This window comes from Phyllopteryx taeniolatus, chromosome 1 (assembly GCF_024500385.1).
Source record: "Phyllopteryx taeniolatus isolate TA_2022b chromosome 1, UOR_Ptae_1.2, whole genome shotgun sequence".
NCBI classification, from domain to species: Eukaryota; Metazoa; Chordata; class Actinopteri; order Syngnathiformes; family Syngnathidae; genus Phyllopteryx; species Phyllopteryx taeniolatus.
In genome coordinates this window covers 34,506,327-34,520,635 of record NC_084502.1, presented here as the reverse complement: position 1 = coordinate 34,520,635, position 14,309 = coordinate 34,506,327, and the positions used below count along the sequence as shown (strand labels likewise).

The 14,309-nt window shown below is 42.5% G+C and overlaps 1 protein-coding gene across 4 annotated transcripts in view; it reads right to left on the bottom strand.

Annotated features, from left to right (window-relative positions):
* sdf4 (stromal cell derived factor 4) overlaps nt 1–10,099 on the bottom strand; it is a 30,662-nt gene extending 20,563 nt beyond the window's left edge. For 2 of the 4 annotated variants that reach the window (XM_061791090.1, XM_061791082.1), the window contains exon 1: nt 9,777–10,099. The gene's annotated coding sequence lies outside the window, so the exon portion shown is untranslated. The remainder of the gene's footprint in view (nt 1–9,776) is intronic. The other 2 variants (XM_061791108.1, XM_061791100.1) reach the window with 2 other exon arrangements.
* Between the last annotated feature and the right edge of the window lie 4,210 nt (nt 10,100–14,309).

The following is a 14,309-nucleotide window of genomic DNA, read 5'->3' as shown; positions in this document are numbered from 1 at the left end:
CTCTATCACCCTCTCTAAATAACATTTGTCAACACAATACCAAAAAACTCCCGAAAACTGTCAAAAAAAAAAACAACAACAACAAAGAACACATAGTACCCAATCTATTTAAAATTATGATACACGCACCCATTATATGTCACACTTTTGTGTCATGGAATGTCCATGGCATTCGATCGCAGGCAAAGAATTAAGATTATATCACTAAATTTAAAACAGCCCTCCTCCTATTACAAGAAACGCACACCTTATTGACTAATTTCTCTCAGACTATCTCGGCCTTTTATAACAGTAGACAAAGAGGAGTCTTAATACTAGTCCATAAAAGACTACTTTTTACAATAAATAGTACTGTAGCAGATACAGAAAGCCGATACATAATTATACAGGCTACAATATTTAACAAACTTCACATAATTGTCAATGTATACACTCCTAATAAAGAGGATACAGCCTTTTTTCACATTTTTCAGCCAATTCTACAATTATCATGGAAGGTGATTTTAACCTTATGCTAAATCCCCTAATAGATCGCTCAAATCTCAAAAGAAGCAAATCAGCCACAATATACTAGAGCAGTATATGGACGACTTTAGTCTTATTGACATATGGAGGCTGAAAAAAAGTATAAAAAGAGAATACACATTTTCCTCATCAGTTCACCGCTCTTTCTCAAGAATATATTTTTTCCTTTCAAACAATACGGCAGCTCAAAGAATTACCTCCAAAATACATAGAATCATCATCAGCGACCATGCACCAATTTATCTCAAACAAAAAAATTTAGTCAAGTTTGGGACCCGTATTTTGATTCTTTTGTGAGGAAGGACGGGTTTTTTTTAAATTTAACGACTCTCCAACCATATCCCCATCTCTGCTGTGGGAAACCAGGAAAGCTGTACTGAGAGGTAAAATCATATCATACTGTTTGTATAAGAAAAAACAAAAGCAAAAATTTGAAAATGGAATTGAGGAAAAAATTAAACATCTCACAGCAGAATATGCAATTAATCCGAGAGATGCGCTTCAAAACCAACTTCAAAAAGGCAAAACATCAATTAGACATAAAAAAAAAAAAGAACATTTTCTACGACAACAGTTAAGCTACACTAACTTTGAGTACAATAATAAATCAGGAAAATTCCTTGCGGACCAACTTCAACACAATAGAGAAAAGTCATTAATTACAGCCATTCAAGATTCAAACGGCAACTGTACACAGTCACCGGTAGAAATAAATGAAGTATTCTACAGTTATTATAGGATAAGCGCCTCAGTAAATGGATGGATATAGCAGCTTGTACGCATCTTCGAACAACCCATACCAAAAAGAAATTTAAACTTTTAAGGATCTAAACATTACTCAATTAGATACACAAATTAAAGGCAGCCTTGATGTTCCTTTAACCATCACAGAATTACATAACGCATAAAAAAAAATATGCAATCGGGACGAGCGCCTGGCCCGGACGGAATCTCCATTGAATTCATTAAAACGTCATTAAGAATCCATCTATTCCCTGGAAAAGACGTCAATGGCGTTTTTTGTTTTTTTTAAACGGGGGTGGGTCGGGGAGCGTCTTGTCCAGTTTGTGTGTGATCCTCAAGCCTCTGGATGACTGCAATGAGGAATGGAACCCTGTAGAGGGCAACAATGCCTTGAGGTGAACATCCTTCCCTCAGAGGAACAAGAGGAAGAAGGGGGGGGCGGGCGCAACAGACAAGGAGAAGAGAAACAATGGCGGAAAAGAGAAGACAAAATTAAAGAAATCCTTAAAAAAATAAAAATAAAAAAAAGCTTTCGGTACACAAAATTTATTGCGCCAAGGCAAGAAAAATATTACTGCGACTGACTGGAATGACGCCTTAGATCATGTGAGGGAATAAAGGATGACGCTCCAAGCCGATCGCTTTGTTGCAAAGCTATCGCGCAAAATGCCGGCCCACGCATATGGCGAGCCGCTCTCAAATGCTTGCCGACTGATCGTCTGTCGACCAGGATTTGAATAAATCTGATCCGGAATCATACGATAGTGAACTCCCTCTGGAGTGCCAGCCTTCATCCCGAGCTTCCTCCGACGAAGTCCGATGGAGACGAAGGCAACTCGTTTGCAGCTCGCAATACCTACATTTCGCGAGCATACATTGTGCATTCACATTGTGGCAGCATGGTGGCCGACTGGTTAGAGTCAACCTCACAGTTCTGAGGACCGGGGTTCAATCCCCGGCCCCGCCTGTGTGGAGTTTGCATGTTCTCCCCGTGCCTGCGTGGGTTTTCTCCAGGCACTCCGGTTTCCTCCCACATCCCAAAAACATGCATGAATTGACGTTTATCAGTTTATTTTTGAAAGGGGACAATGCAATTTCATAAAACAAATGAAGTACACATGGTTAAAAAAAGCCAGAAGGCTAGTTTTCATCTGTAGTCCCCTGGCCATGATGTAAAAAAGCAGTAAAATACATCTACAAGACAATATAATACAGGATACATAATCAAACTATACTATTAAGAGAGAATAAAACCATAATTTTTTTGATCATAACAGAAAAACAACATAACATACTTGTCTTTTAGTGTTGGCAGCTATAGGTGTTAACTAGCCACATTTTCAGTTTTTTTGTGAAGGCCTTGTATGTTGTAAGCAGTTTAACCTCCTCAGGTACTGAGTTCCACTCACCAGCGCTCCTCACTGACCAGGCTGACTTACTGAAAGTGCTCCTGCGCAGAGGAATGAGACAGTCACCTCTGACAGAGCCTCGAGTGACACGCTCAGAGCTGTTTCTTTGGCTGATGAACTCAGCCAGAGGAGCTGGGGCCAAATCATGCAGTACTTTATAAATCAAATTTAAATCTGCAAATATGTGAAGACTGTCCCAGTTTAAAAGACTATTTTTTTTTTTTTTTAAATTGCACAGTGATGATAGTGCCTTGGTTTTTTATCCATCACTTTAATTACTTTGTATAAAACTTCCAATGTTTTTTTTGCATTCTGACCAGCCTGGGACCAACTGGTTATGCAATAGTTAAAGTGACTAAGAATCATTGAATGCAGGTAAATATTTGCAGCTTCAGTTGACATTTCATTCCGAATTGTACAAAAACTTGCAAGATTTAATTTGATATTTTTACACAATTTGTCAATATGGGCTTTAAAGGAAAGCTGTGAATCTATTATTAACCCAAGATATTTGTATTGGCTGACAATTTGCATTTTTTCTCCATTAACAAGTATGTCGGGGTCAGGTGATACTCTATTTGTTTTAGTGAAATACATGCCTACAGTTTTAGAAACGTTTAGCTGTAGACAGCACTCCTGCAATCAAGTTGTGACACAGGACATTGTATTAGTGAGTTTAGCAGCAACAGTATCTTTGGAGCGACCATGAACAAAGAAAACTGTGTCGTCTGCATACATTACGCACTCTGCTTCAGAGCAAACAGTGGGCAAATCGTTGATATAAAGACTAAATAAAAGGGGGCCTAATATTGATCCCTGAGGGACTACAGAGGTTAGCCTAAGAGACTCTGATCTGCAGTTAACTGATACAGATTGTGTTCGGTCATGCAGATATGATTCAATCCAGCTCACAGCTTTGCGACAGAAGTTAAATTTTGAGAGCTTGGTAAGAAGAACAGAGTGATTTACTGTATCGAAAGCTTTCCTGAGGTCCAAGAACACCGCCCCTACAACTCCACCCTTGTCGAGAGAAGATTTTATTTTCTCAATGAAGAGGCATGTAGCCATTTCAGTGGAATGCTTGGATCTGAAACCAAACTGCATGGCGTGGAGAGAGGGGGAGCTGCTTATTAAATAATGGACAATCTGCTCTGACACCCATTTTTCTGCAACTTTGGAAATGGCCGGAAGAATGCTTATAGGTCGGTAGTTATTCAGAGAAGTTGAGTCACCGGATTTAAAGACAGGGGTAACAATAGCAGATTTCCAGGCCTTTAGAAAGTGACCAGATGAAATTGAAAGATTAATGATTGAGGCAATAGGAGTAGCAAGAGTTGAACCTAGATCTTTGAGCATGCTCGTGTCTATTCCAAAAACATCCTTTGCCTTAGATGGTTTGAGTGAATGAATTAAATCGATAACTTTGGTCTCAGTAATATTTGTAATAGTAAAGAACTGCGTTGCAGACAATGCAGGGTATTCCTTCCTTTGTTTTACTGCAAACTTAGAAGAGATTTCTGACACAGATTCAATGAAGTAGTTGTTAAAAGCATCAGCCATCACTTGAGGTTCCATCAGGATGTTTCCATTTAATTTAATTTGCATTAGTTTTGTTTTGTTATTTTGTGTATCACCCAATAGTTTTTTAATATAATTCCAGGTTATTTTTGAATTTCCCTTCACACTATTCAGAGCAGTAATGAAAAAGTCAGCTTTAGATTTTCTTATTTCTTTCACTACGCTATTTCTCAGTGAAATAAAGTGCTGTCTATTGTATCCTGATTTGACCGACAACTTCAAGGAATGATCGCGTTCTTTCATCCGTTTCAGAATAAATGTGTTTAACCAAGGCAGGCCATTCTTTCTAGCTTTTAGTTTAATTATCCATGTAAATTGTATAATAATTTCTTGTATTTTGTTGGCAAATTTAGAACAATCCTCATTTAATTTTTACCAGCGAGTAATACATCCCAGTTTACTTCTTGGATGGAATCTTGGAAATTTTGTTGTTTATGTTTTGGTATCCTATTGGATTCAGTGGTGGCCAAGGGTTTGAAGCGCTTTTTATTTAATTTTCTTGTGACCATTATAAGATTGTGATCAGACAATCCTGTGAGCATATTGTATGGCTTCAAGATCCTTTCTGGCCTATTAGTAAAGGCTAGATCAATCTGAGTTCGGGTGGAGTTTGTAATTCTCGTAGGGCCATTAGTAACCTGAGTCATATCCATATCATCCATAACCCTTTTCAATGTTTTCCTAACTTTGTTAACTTCCCAATTAACATTTAGGTCACCCATTATTATCACCTCTTTTGCAAGATTGACTTGTTTCAGTAACATTTCCAGCTTTTCATAGAAAGCGGCATTTGATGAGGGAGGCCTATAAATAACTACAAGAATAAAAGACATTTGCTGTGACAAAGAAACAGTTAGTCCAAGAAATTCTAATCCATTCTCATCTGTAACATGTATTTCAGTACAATTAAAAGTGTCCTTGGCATAAATCATAACACCTCCTCCCTTAGAACCCTGTCTGTCGTGTCTAAACATTTTATAACCAGGTACAGATAGTATTGCTGAGGGCGAAGATTCATGGAGCCATGTCTCAGATAGGCAGAGGAAGTCAATATTTGAGTCAGTGAGAAGGTGATCGACCTGATCACTTTTCGTTAAAATGCTTCGTATATTTAAGTGTGCACAAAGAATGCCATTTGGTTTACGTGTTGAGTCCCATATTAATTTAGAGTTATTAACGGTTTGGAACGCCCTCCATTTCCGGTGCTTTAGTATTGCGGGGTTTGACAGCCCCCTGTTTCTTTTATTGGCAATGTTTGCATATAGCTTTACGCTGCCAGCTTCCGCATCAGCCGGCAGCGGTGGAGGCCCAGCCGTCGGTGGTGGTGGTGGAGGCCCAGCCGTCGGTGGCGGTGGTGGAGGCCCAGCCGTCGGTGGCGGCGGTGGAGGCCCAGCCGTCGGTGGCGGTGGAGGCCCAGCCGTCGGTGGCGGTGGAGGCCCAGCCGTCGGTGGCGGCGGTGGTGGAGGCCCAGCCGTCGGTGGCGGCGGTGGTGGAGGCCCAGCCGTCGGTGGCGGCGGTGGTGGAGGCCCAGCCGTCGGTGGCGGCGGTGGTGGAGGCCCAGCAGTCGGTGGCGGCGGCGGTGGTGGAGGCCCAGCCGTCGGTGGCGGAGGCCCAGCCGTCGGTGGCGGCGGCGGTGGTGGAGGCCCAGCAGTCGGTGGCGGCGGTGGTGGTGGAGGCCCAGCCGTCAGAGGTGGAGGCCCATTGGCACACCTTGCCTGTGCGCGGCTGGGCTTCGTCTTCGACGGAGCCGGCAAATTTGGTCACTTCGTCCTTCGTGCGCCGCCGACGAGGAGCTCCCTCCGCCGCGGTGTGACCAACTAGCTGGCGGCACGTTAGCTCGGCGGCTAGCGAGGTTAGCCGAGTAGAAAGAGGAGGACGCGTTTCACTTCGGCGGACTTCGCTGCCTCGCCAAAGGGTCCGCCGCGCCGGCCGGTTCCCTCACACCTGGGCGATGGGTTGTGCTCTTCGAAGAGGAAACAGACACTTCGAGTTCATCCAGACAGAAGCGCTGCACATTCCCGGGCTCAAACTCAAACCGCCTACGTCACTTCCGCCGTCACATCCAATAAGAGAGTGGTAGGTGGAGTGATTTCGGCACGCCAAGAGCAATTGACCAACTAGCCGGAAAAGCTTCAATGCTACTTCCTGGTAGACTGCTAAGCAACCACTTCCAAATACGGACAAGCTTGCACCTGAGTGCTGTCGTCCCTGCGCTCTGCCCCGCGTTCTGAATTGGAGACTCTAAAAAAATTGCCCGCGACCCTAGTGAGGAGAAGCAGCTCAGAAAATGGATGGATGGATAGTTCACATTGCAATGCAACACCTGTTGCCTGTACCAATTTGAATTTTCCATTTACAGCTCGTCCAGCTAGCAGCGAGTCAAACGTCTTATAGGATTGCGACGAAATGTTGTTGTTTTTTTTACCCTTGAAAAACATCGATAAAAAGTATTCTCTTGTAATCGTATGCATTTATTTTAAACTTAAAGGCTATGCATCCAGCGGACGTTCCACTCCCATTCCAGTGCGCAGTGCAGACAAAAAAGGTAATTGAAAGCTTTTTTTTTTCTCCACATCCCACGACAGAAATTTCAACAATGTATTTTTATAGTAATAGTTAGATTTCTAAATTGCACAGGATGTGCATCGAGCAGAAGTAGTGACTGGTTTCAAGGAGAATGAGAACCACACAAGATCCCATTCACTGCCACAGAAGAATAAAAAACAGATGTGAATAAAACTTTGCGAGATTTTATGCGCAAGGTAATATAAACCTGGACTATTGAGCAAATGGTAGCAGAGGAGAATTTGGAGGAAAAAAATGCAAGTGTGGGAGCCCCACTGGTTCAAGCATTTTTGTCTAATGTAAATTCTGTACCTAGTTATACTTGTAAATACATTATTTTGTCAAAAGTACTTGCTCAGTGTTTTTTATGTTCAGATGTTTGAGATTTTCACTAAAGCAAAAAATATTGGTGTCAAAATCATTGTTCTGCTTGATGTTTCTGCTGTGGCTGACTGGTTAGAGTGTCAGCCTCACTGTTCTGAGGAGCGGGGTTCAATCCCTGGCCCCGCCTGTGTGGAGTTTGCATGTTCTCCCCGTGGCTGCGTGGGTTTTCTCCGGGCACTCCGGTTTTCTCCCACATCCCAAAGACATGCATTAATTGGAGACTCTAAAATTGCCCGTAGGTGTGACTGTGAGTGCGAATGGTTGTTGTCATAGTACACAATATTCTGTGGGGCTTGAAAACATCTGTGAAATTGCTCAAAAATGCCTGGCAGTCAAGGGGGTGCCTGCTCAGGAAATGGCTGGCAGTGAATGAGTTAAGCACTCTCATTCTGGAAAAGAATTGACTAAAACCATTGTCTGTTTCACTTCATTTTTCACTATTACCAACTTCAAATGCTAATTCCAAATGCATCATCCAGGAAAATCCTCTATTAAGTACAAGATTTTTCTGTTTTTCTTGGCCATTTCTGTCTTTGAAGTTAGTTCATTCTGTGTTGTGACATAATCCCTAACATTGCTCCGTCGCTTAATACATTTAACATCTGTAAACTAATTAGATAATTGTAGGCGCGTTTCCTAATTAATACAAAATGTACTACCGGATCAACTCTTGTCCCTGATGTTGCGTGTGCTTTGCGGTTCCGCTGGGAACACAACCATGGCCACAAACTGCAGCACCTCAACGCAAAAATACAAAACACCAGTGCAACAAATACGATAGAATGATCCTATGAGCAAAAATGTTTCTTAAATGTAAGAGTAACAATAGAGGATGTCCACTCCAGAGGTGGGTTGAGTAGCCAAATATTGTACATCAATAAGAGTACTGTTACTTGACAATAATGTGACTCAAGTAAAAAGTAGTCCTCCAAAAGATTACTTGAGTAAAAAGTACACAGTGAAATAATTACAAGTACTGAGTAAATAGCACAAACAATCAAAAATAAATACTAAATATATTCTGGTCTCGTCAACTCCTGTGTTTTATCCAAAGCAGGTCCCGAGCGCACAGGCGGATCCTCAGGCCAATGCGATTGCATATTAGTCTGCCACGGAGTAATATTCCGAAATTACATGCATGTGTGGAATGGATATACCTGCCAGCATTCAAGGAGTACGTGTTGTGAAAGATTGGCTCATGCGGTGATGCAAGGTACATCAACATACATTGGTGCTGAGCTGTGTCGGCGGCCCAGATTTTTAGCTCACTGGTAGCGCTCTGCGTCAGCCTCACAGCAAAAAATATTGGTGTCAAAATCATTGTTCTGCTTGATGTTTCTGCTGTGGCCGACTGGTTAGAGTGTCAGCCTCACAGTTCTGAGGAGCGGGGTTCAATCCCCGGCCCCGCCTGTGTGGAGTTTGCATGTTCTCCCCGTGCCTGCGTGGGTTTTCTCCGGGCACTCCGGTTTTCTCCCACATCCCAAAGACATGCATTAATTGGAGACTCTAAAATTGCCCGTAGGTGTGACTGTGAGTGCGAATGGTTGTTTGTTTGTATGTGCCCTGCGATTGGCTGGCAACCAGTTCAGGGTGTACCCCGCCTCCTGCCCGATGACAGCTGGGATAGGCTCCAGCACGCCCGCGACCCTAGTGAGGAGAAGCGGCTCAGAAAATGGATGGATGGATGGTAGCGGCCCCACCCCTCTCAAACCGGCGACATGGTAGCGGCCCCACCCCCTCAAAAAAAGGTAGATCACGGAAGGTTGGCTGCTTGAAAAGTAGATCTTGGGGCAAAAAAGTTTGGGCACCCCTGCTCTATACGATTCACGGAAATTGCCTATTTTGAGTTCAAAATGGCTCATTTCCCCGAAAGCCGACTGATTTGCATGTTATGTATTACGGCCACTAGGCAGCTGCTGAATGTAACTAATAAAATATTTTGTGATATAACTTTGTTACAAAATAGAATCATCAGTAAAGTAACAAAGTCACCTTTTCAGGTTAACTGTAGCAGCACACAATGTGTCGCCACACTGATGGACACTTGCAATCAATCTTGAGATTCTCCACACATAACCTTACCCCAACCAAACAGGTGGCCAAAAAGTATCCAGCTCTGACAAAACAGTGTAAATCAGAGCTAAGAAACGTTTTGATTTATAATAAGTCTATCATTCGTTGCAAACCAAGTTTCTTTATATATTCAAGTTGCTTGCAGCATGTTCCTATTTTATTTATATAACTCTGGCAGATGTTTTATGTACAACAATGTTTTGAATTATTGTAATTTAAAGTTTATTTATTTTGGAATATCGCTGTGTTTCGAGTCACATGCATGTTCAAAGACGTTTAGTCTCGTCTGTTCAAAAATGAGTTGGTACCCCTTGACCTCGTAAATTTGTATTTACACGAAACACGCAGCTGCGTGTCGAAAGGACGCTACCAAACACGACGAACCACTTCAGGGCGCTGTGACAACTTAGCGCCTACCTAGCTGGTTAATGTAGCCGCGCTTCGTTAGCATTGTTATGGTAATGCTGTTATTAAAATCGACAAAATAACCACTCTCACCTGTGAAAAGCCGCTATAGAAGGCAGTCCTGCCAGTGACGTCGTTGGTAAGTGAGAGGCGGGCGGCTGGCGGCTAGCGGCTAGCAGAGCTGGTGCCGAGCTACCACCACTCGACCGGGCGCTTCTTCTCTTCCGCAGAGGGGCTAGCGAAGCAGAATGTCGCTTCCTGTAGACGTGGCATCCGCGCTCCCGATATAACGTGTGACGGACGCCGCAAAGCTCGAAAACAAAAGTGACCCCAAAATCGGATGAAAAGTTCTCGTGAACTCGCCCAATAAGGAATACGTCATACTATTGGCACAATTTTTTCATTTTTATTTATTTATTTATTTATTTATTTGTGTCGCTTCCAAAGGAAATGACGACAGGAAGTCGAACTTTTCACATTAAGGCCGTGAATATTCGGAGGGCAGTTTTCAAAAGGAGTTATGGCAAGCTGAGCATTTGTTCTATATACCTGTGCGCTAAGTACACTATATTGCCAAAACTATTCTCTCACTCATCCAAATCATCGGAATCAGGTGTTCCAATCACTTGCATGGCCACAAGTGTATAAAATCAAGCACTGATGCATCCAGACTGTTTTTACAAACATTTGTGAACGAATGGGTCGCTGTCAGGAGCTCAGTAAAATCCAGCGTGGAGCTGTGATAAGATGCCACCTCTGCAACAAGTCTAGTTGAGAAATTTCCTCTTTCCTAAATATTCCACAAGTCAACTGTCAGCTGTATTATGAGTACGTGGAAGCGTTTGGGAACGACGACAACTCAGCCACGAAGTGGTAGGCCGCGTAAACTGACGGAGCGAGGTCAGCGGATGCTGAGGTGCATAGTGTGTAGAGGTCGCCAGCTTTCTGCTAAGTCAATCACTACAGACCTCCAAACTTCATGTGACCTTCAGATTAGCTCAAGAACAGTGCGCGTGGGTTTCCATGGCCGAGCAGCTGCATCCAAACCATCCGTCACCAAGTGCAATGTAAATCGTCGGATGCAGTGGTGTAAAGCACGCCGCCACTGGACTCCAAAGTAGTGGAGACGCGTTCTCTGGAGTGACGAATCACATTTCTACATCTGGCAATCTGATGGACGAGTCTGGGTTTGACGGTTGCCAGGAGAACGGTACTTGTCTGACTGCATTGTGCCAAGTGTAAAGTTTGGTGGAGGGGGGGGGGGGGGGATTATATGGTGTGGGGTTGATTTTCAGGAGCTGGGCTTGACCCCTTAGTTCAATTGAAAGGAAGGAGATTTTGGACAATTTCATGCTCCCAACTCCGTGGAAACGGTATGGAGCTGACCCCTTCCTCGTCCAACATGACTGTGCACCAGTGCACAAAGCAAGGTCCATGAAGACATGGATGACAGAGTCTGGTGTGGGTGAACTTGACTGGCCTCCACAGAGACCTGACCTCAAACCAAAATAACACCTTTGAGATGAATTAGAGCAGAGACTGAGAGCCAGGCCTTCTCGTCCAACATCAGTGTGTGACTTCACAAATGCGCTTCTTGAAGAATGGTCAAAGGTTCCCATAAACACCCTCCTAAACCTTGTGGGTAGTCTTCCCAGAAGAGTTGAAGCTGTTATAGTGGAAAAGGGTGGCCCGACATCATATTGAACCCTATGAATTAGGGAATGGGATGTCACTTAAATACATATGAGTCAAGGCAGGTGAGCGAATACTTTTGGCAATATAGTGTATATTGTCTGTACAATGATGACAAAGAGCATACTAATACATGGACCTTAAGCTATGGAATACATTCTCAAATGGATGGCCATATACACAAGTTACCTTTTGCTATCTAGTGCGAGTGCATTTATTTCGCCTGCCTTCACTATACATTGCTGCCATAGATACTATATGTAAAAAAAGATACATTTGCAATAAATAAATACTAATTTTCGGAACAATTAAATGAAATTGGATAATTTCCCATGGCACAGCCGATGATCTTCACAGCACAGTGCCGCAGCTCAGTGGTTGGCGATCACTGCATTACGGCATATATGACATGGTTTCAGTAAACGGATTGTGCTGGTTCTCAAACTAGGTCCCCCGAATCACGAGAATCCACAAACTGTAGCTCCTCCCTACCTTACTTTGGGACAGTTCAAAGCTCTAATATGATAATGCTGTATACCTACATAAATCTGACATCCCTAAATGAAGGTTGTTGTTTCTTTAAACAAAACAGGAATAAAGTCCTATTTGAAAACCAAAAGTGTATTTTTTTCTGAAAATAAAGGCATATTTTCAAAAATAAAGGGCATTATTGTACAAAAATATGTTGCTTATTAAATTTACTTTCTTCCCTCATTAAACTTTGATTGTAGTATTTTTACTTTAGCTCGGAAAATGTAATTTTCCTAAGATTACTACATTTTACCGACAAACTACATATTTGTCCTCCATTCCATTCCAACAGCTTCTTCCCTCTTGCAAGCAACTTCTTAAACACCTAACCTACAATTCCATTGCAACATGCTAGCAATTTTTTGTCTTGGTTTTGTTGTCACATTTCTGTCAGGCCAATTATATATTACTCGTGCACTCACTGTAGTAGTCTCACCACGCTGCACTATTTGCATCTGTTGTTGACCAATACTGGCCACTCATGCCAGAGTAGCATCTGCTCCATTTGCACAGATTGAGGAGTATCTGCAACATTTGCACAATCAACATTGTCCCAGATTATCGTACTACTCGCTTAAAAGTCTCGGCGCCCTTTGCACAATGGTCATTGCACCAGACTATTGCAATATTAGTCATCTGAACTGCTATAAGTGCTAGAGGACTCTGCATCTTTTTGCACAATTGTCAAAAAGAAAAAAAAATGTACCGGCATTACCAGATAACTAGCAACCCTTTATTGCTCAGTGACTGTTTTTCTCAATGTCTTTATGTCTCCAAAGTGTTCTCTGTCAATTGACTGTCTGTTGTTGTACTAGAGCGGCTCCAATTACCAAAGACAAATTCCTTGTGTGTTTTTTGGACATACTTGGCAAATAAAGATGATTCTGATTCTGATTTGTTCTTGTTAAGATTATGACTTTAAAAAAAATACGTTTTGTTCTTAACATTATTACTTTTTTGAAAAAATGCTTCATTCTCATGGTGTTAGGATTGTGAGAGGGGTTATTGGGGGGCGGGGGAATCTCCCCTGTCAGGGGTCCCAGGACCATCAAAGTTTTAGGACCATCCTAAAAACCTACAAAACTTAAGCAACACAGATTTGGACTGGAACATTTCAAAACCCAACTGTCCCACTTGTCGTTGCTGTTCTTTCCAGTTTGAGAGACTCATAGACATGTATACGTAAACTCCTCATTCCGTAGGTTGATCCGTAGCTACATTACGTCAGCGCGTCCGCCATCTTATATGTGGCATCTCGAGCCCGTAATGCATAAAACGACAACCTACAACATTTGTTTACTCCGTCCTTATGTTTAGGATAAGCACTAAACCAACGTATGTATATATTTTTTAATGATTTCGTGAGCTACAAATGAATCTACCACACAATTTCTGTGAAAATATAGAAATCTTGATGAACGACAGTAGCCTAATTACGACAATCACTGCCAAACGGTACAAGCAGAAAAGCCTTCTGTTCGGACAGATAGGCTCCCAGTGCTTTTCAGCCCTTTATGTTTGGGAGACCAAAATAGTATCAGAATAGGTCCAAACAGAGTAGTTCGGGGCAATTAAGTTAAATACTTATTTGTTTGGAGCGTTTTGGCTGGATTTAATGGCGCATACGGGACTTTATTTGTATTTCTCGCTCCACTTTGCCAAACAGACATTTAATTTGAGCGCATCCAGGCGGTGTTTTTGTATATATCTACGGTGACGCCACTTATTAGAAGCCATATCGGAAAGGTCAGGTTTTAATCGGTTTACTGTATTTCACGTTTATGCCACTGGGTGGCACAATGCTAAAATATATAATATTGCATACCCAAACGCTATGTCGAGAGGTGAGTATTTTGACTGGTGATACAAATAAGAGTACGGGTTTCTTTTACACGTATTTTCACTGAGTTGTACTTACTAGATGCGCCCCCAAACAGTTAAGGTTTTCTTATTTCAATGCTAAACTACCGTTTAGCACAACCCTTCATCTCTTCGGTAGATTTATTACAAACCTTCATCTCTTCAGTAGATTTATTAAATATAAGATTAGAAGAATCTGCTCAAGGCAACTTGGATCTGAGCGTAGAGTTTTGGATATCCACACGTCCGAACACACCTCTCATGCATAAACAAGTTGCTGCCAAAGAACCTCTTGTGCTTCAGGTGAGATAAAACAGACCTGGGCCAGCTTGCGTGCTTGCCAACAGCGAAGGAGAGGGGTGGGAGGACAGCTCCTTATAAAAACTCCACCACGCTCCTCCTGGATGCTCAGAAAGTGAACAGGGGAGAACATGGCTACACAGAGAACAACAGCAAAACTCATTCCTGGCATCTGATGTCAAACCGATGTGAGTTTGCTGGAGGGGGGCGACCTTCAGCGAGCCACCACAGCACCTGAGTGCC